The 5,066-nt window shown below is 39.8% G+C and overlaps 1 long non-coding RNA gene and 1 other non-coding gene across 2 annotated transcripts; both read right to left on the bottom strand.

Moving 5' to 3' along the window:
* Nucleotides 1-659: 659 nt before the first annotated feature.
* Nucleotides 660-1,801, bottom strand: LOC133780509 (uncharacterized). The gene is made up of 3 exons (XR_009869375.1): nucleotides 1,565-1,801; nucleotides 1,048-1,137; nucleotides 660-748 (listed from the first exon to the last, which is right to left on the bottom strand). It is a non-coding gene; the product is annotated as an uncharacterized LOC133780509 (long non-coding RNA).
* Nucleotides 1,802-3,547: 1,746 nt separating this feature from the next.
* LOC133781021 (small nucleolar RNA R71) lies at nucleotides 3,548-3,654 on the bottom strand. The gene has a single exon (XR_009869819.1). It is a non-coding gene; the product is annotated as a small nucleolar RNA R71 (small nucleolar RNA).
* Between the last annotated feature and the right edge of the window lie 1,412 nt (nucleotides 3,655-5,066).

Raw genomic sequence — 5,066 nt, 5'->3', positions numbered from 1 at the left:
CAAACAATAGTAAAAATTAGGCATTTCAGTAAATAAAAAAAGTTATAGCATTCATCTCAAGGTGATCGGTAGAGCGAACCCAATAAGTGTACCCTAAACTGGCTGTAGCTTGGAATCTCAAGGTGATCGGTCCGCTGCTTGTTGGTAAATTTGCTATGTCCCAAACTGCCCCATAGGCTTTGCGCATGGATTTCCATTGTTTGGTATCCTCCTGCACATAAATAATCAGCATTGGCTCATCAATCAATTTATTGGTTAGTATATTAGTATTAAAGGTTAAAATCAGTTTTCAACTTTTTAAAAGAGTTATTTTATACATTGAATAATTTTCCAATGGTATAGCATATTTCAAAGAGACCTTTTTGGAAAGTTTTAAAAATGGTGTTGAGTATTATTAAGCTATATAAAAAAATGAAGGCGAATCAGTAGGATGACAATTTCAACCCTGTCTCCAGTGTATATATCTCTCTCAAATGTCAATTATGAGAAGTGTATTACCACCATGCTATGTCTATAGCTATACTTCACTAGAAAATCACTTATGATTATTACTATAGAGTTACATGTTCAAAATTAAAACACTCCACAGATCACTATTACAATATGTAAGCCAATGACAGATTATCTGAACAACTTTTTGGCTTACCCGCAGAAACTGTTTCGTCTGGGAATAAATGCCAAAAATGAGGGAACTCTCAAAAGACATCCCCACAAAAGATGATGTAGCACCTCTATAAAGTCCTCTAATCTGTCAAAAAAATATCAGTTAACTTTCCCAAAAAAGGGGAAAATGTGTTATTTAGACAATTTAAAGATACTGAAAATCTTTACCACGTGGCACCAACCGTTAGCTCTTATAAGGCAAGAATGCCCTGCTAAATAAAATGAAAAAGAGAAATATTTAAGAACTCTACCTCAATTTTTTGTATCTCAAGTCCTGTTTACAAAAAAATTCTAACAAGATACAAGCATATTATCACATCTTCATCCAATTTAAATGAGCATATATATAAGAAAGTAATGACTCTAGCTAAATCGGAAGCATACTCCTTCAGTCCTTAGTATCCTAGCAGTAAAATGCAAACTATTCTTGTACTTGATCCCATGTGCTTCAGTATTGTGTTTTTGCAGCTTCACCTAATAAACAAACAAAAGTTTAACACACTCAATAAATATACACATAAATCAGAGGAATCAAAAACACGAAAGTATAACCAATAAGGAAATATACAAACTTTAAATTCATTTTCAGTTCACAGAGATAATCTTGTAAGATGTTATTGGTTAATACTTATGTTATCTCAATCTCATCCCAAAATTTTTTTAAAAACGATTAGCAGGGCAACCCAGTCATACGGTTTTCTAATGCATTTACTCTAAACTTTGATGCTTTTAATTCACCATGATAGGGCCTAGATTCATTGAAAGAAAAAAAATTGGTTTCTGGGTTTTGAACCCCAAGTCCTATCAATTTCACTAAGAGTGCAATAAAAAAAAATGTTAAATTACAAGCTAAACCCATGAAAATTTCACATAATCCAATGAGAATAAGATGAGAGATTACCTTTACGGTGTCAAAGGGATGGCCAATGGCGACGGTGGAAACTCCGGCAAGTAAGCCGACGACGTACTGCTTGTAAGCGGGAGTGTTCGAGAGATTTACTTTGGCTCCATTTGTTTTTCTTCGTCAAGGCTCCAGTAGGAGATTCGATCCAAGAGAGGCAGTGGTTCGGTCCGAGAGAGGAGGAGGAGGAGGTGGTGATGGGTATAGCAGGAAGAGAAAGTAGAGAAGGAAAATATGGTGGAAAATGAGACAGAGAGAGAAAGAGATGAAGACTGATTCGAGATAGGGAAAATGAGAAAGAGATGAAGACTGAGACAGAGAGAGAAAGAGATGAAGACTGAGACAGAGATAGAGAAAATGAGAAGGAAAATTTGCCTCTTTTTTTTTCACTTGCCACTTTTTTTTTTAACTTGCCCCGTGTGATTTTATTCATTAACTTTATATATACACTAACTCTTTTTAAATAGTATTATAATGATGTGTTATGGTAATGGGTGTTTTGTGTAGTGTATCCCCAATGAAACAAAGGGATACACAATTTACAGTGACGTGTCAAGTCAAGGACTAGGCGTAGTGTTGATGCAGCACAAGAAAGTGATCGCTTATGCGTCTCGACAACTGAAGAATTGTAACGCCCTGGATAGCCAAGACCGTTACACTGTGTACTTATAAAGGTGCAGGACTTGCAAATCAAGTCATTTAGTTAAAAAAACGTGTCACTGAAACCATTAATGTGCTAGGGCAAAACAACTGATGAGTCTAGTTTTTATGATGTTTTGGTGATGTTTTTAGTAGTCTTTTATTTTGTTTTTCCTTGTTTTAGCGCGGGTTTACGCTTTGTTTGGTTGTTTTTGTTAATATTAGGAAGAATTGAGCATGTGGAAGGAAATGCCAAAGAAAGGGAAGAAATAATCGAGTTTTTCATCATATTTTGATCAAGAATGGTTCTCAACACAATTTGAAAGTGTTGGTGAAATTTTGGGATGAAAACTTGAAGAATTGAAGAATTCCTTAAGAGCCACGGCTTGATCAAAGTAGGGCCGCGGCTAGGGGGAGAAACAGAAGCATGGTTTTTGAGGACATCTTCGGGCCGCGGCATGGCTAGGTAGAGCCGCGGCATGGATGGGCATTCTGCCCAGAAGACAATGATGCGGGCCGCGGCATGGTTTCCTAGAGACAAGAGATTAATTGACTGGTAATTGATAATTCAGTCCTTGAGGACGATACTTGGTTTTACCATTTTATTACAAGTTCGCGACTGTGTGCACTTGCATAGCAAAATTATCGCAACAAGTTTTTGGCGCCGTTGCCGGGGACTGAAAATTATCAATATCAGTTTAATTAATTTTTATTCTAATTTGATTTTAATTTATTTGCATCTAATCTGTTTAGTTGCTAAATTTTTCTATCTCAGGTGAATTTTGGTATATGCGTGGCAGAAAAGGAAAAGCCACACTTGTTCCTCTGAATCCCGAGATCGAAAAGTCTTGCAATCAAATCAGAAAGACTAAGAGAGAGACCCAGAATTCTGTGAAGATGGCACAGAATGATGGGGATGGCAGGAATGGTTTAAATCCAGGAGTTGTCCAAGGGGTTCAGGCTCAGACCAACGCTGAGAGGAGTCTGAGAGATTATGTGCTACCCACTCTGACGGGAGTACAAAATAGTATACGCCCACCAGCTGTAGAGGCCAACAACTTCGAAATCAAGCCTGCTATTTTACAAATGGTGCAGTCCTCTGTGCAATTCAATGGGTTGCCCTCTGAAGATCCTCACACCCATTTGTCCAACTTCCTGGAATTGTGTGGAACCTTCAAATATAATGGGGTGAGTGATGACGCAATCAAGCTTAGGCTCTTCCCATTTTCTCTAAGGGACAGAGCTAAAAGTTGGCTGAATTCTCTGCAGCCAAACTCCATTGTCACTTGGCAAGATCTAGCTCAGAAGTTTTTGTCCAAATTCTTCCCTCCGTCCAAAGCTGCTAAATTAAGGGGAGAGATAAATAACTTTTGCCAGAATGACGGAGAGTCATTATATGAGGCGTGGGAACGGTTTAAGGAACTCCTTAGAAGATGTCCTCATCATGGCATTGAACAGTGGATGCTAGTACAGAACTTCTACAATGGTTTATGTCCGACAACCAGAACCATTATAGATGCTGCAGCGGGTGGCACTTTTATGAGCAAGAGCGCAACTGGCGCTTATGAGCTGCTGGAGGACATGGCTACAAACAACCATCAGTGGTCAGAGGAAAGATCATCAGGAGTTAGAAAGGTAGCTGGGGTGCATGAGCTCGATGCAATTACTGCTTTAACAGCGCAAGTAGCCTCTTTGACCAAGCAGTTGCAACAGAGTAGTGTGTCTGCTAATGCAGTTCAGATGGCAGTGAGGTGTGAAAAGTGTGGTGGTGCTCATTCTTTCGATCAGTGCCCTATCTGTAATAATAACACCCCAATGGATCATGCTCAAGTTCAAGCGGTGGGAAACTTTCAAAGGCCACTCAATAATCCATTCTCCAACAACTACAATCCTGGGTGGCGAAATCATCCCAATTTTTCGTGGAAGAATAATCAAGGCCAACAACCTCCGTTTCAGGGTCAATTTCAGAATAACATGCCTCAGCCACCTATGAATCAAGCTTCGTCATCAATGCAGCCTAGGCCTCAACAATCAATGCCTCAACCTGAGAGACCTAATGAACTGCAAGCTGCCCTGTTGACTCTTACTAACACTCAGACTCAATTTATGACTGAGACAAGATCCTCCATTCGAAACCTTGAGACACAGGTTGGGCAGTTGGCAAATATGCTCAATAACAGACCCCAGGGAAACTTGCCAAGTAATACTGAAGTCAACCCCAAGGAGCAAGTTCAAGCAATCACTTTGCGGAGTGGGAAGCAAACAGAGCAGCCTAGGCCTCCACAGGCAGTGGTTCAGAAAAAAGAGATGGGTGCACAGTCTGATTCAGAAAGGGTTACTGAAGACCATCAGAAGTCAGAACAGAGTCCCCCAGTTGTCATTGAGCAGCCAGTTAGAGTTCCATACCCTCAGAGGCTTAGAAAGACTACCCTTGATAAACAGTTTTCTAAGTTTCTTGAGGTGTTTAAAAAGCTGCACATAAACATTCCTTTTGCGGAGACCTTGGAGCAGATGCCCAGTTATGTTAAGTTCATGAAGGAGATTCTGTCAAAGAAAAGGAGAATGGAGGACTATGAGACTGTAGCACTCACTGAAGAGTGCAGCGCTATTTTACAAAGGAAGTTACCCCAAAAGCTGAGAGATCCGGGGAGTTTCACCATACCTTGCACCATTGGCAAGTTTGAATGCAAGCACACCTTATGTGATCTGGGGGCAAGTATCAATCTGATGCCCTTATCTGTGTTTAAAAGACTTGGTTTGGGGGAGGCAAAACCAACAACTGTCACTTTACAGCTCGCAGACCGATCGTTAACACATCCACGAGGTATTATTGAGGATGTTCTTGTGAAAGTGGATAAGTTCA

This window comes from Humulus lupulus, chromosome 5 (assembly GCF_963169125.1).
Source record: "Humulus lupulus chromosome 5, drHumLupu1.1, whole genome shotgun sequence".
NCBI classification, from domain to species: Eukaryota; Viridiplantae; Streptophyta; class Magnoliopsida; order Rosales; family Cannabaceae; genus Humulus; species Humulus lupulus.
Note: the sequence above shows the minus strand (reverse complement) of the source record. Positions and strands in the feature narration are given on the sequence as shown.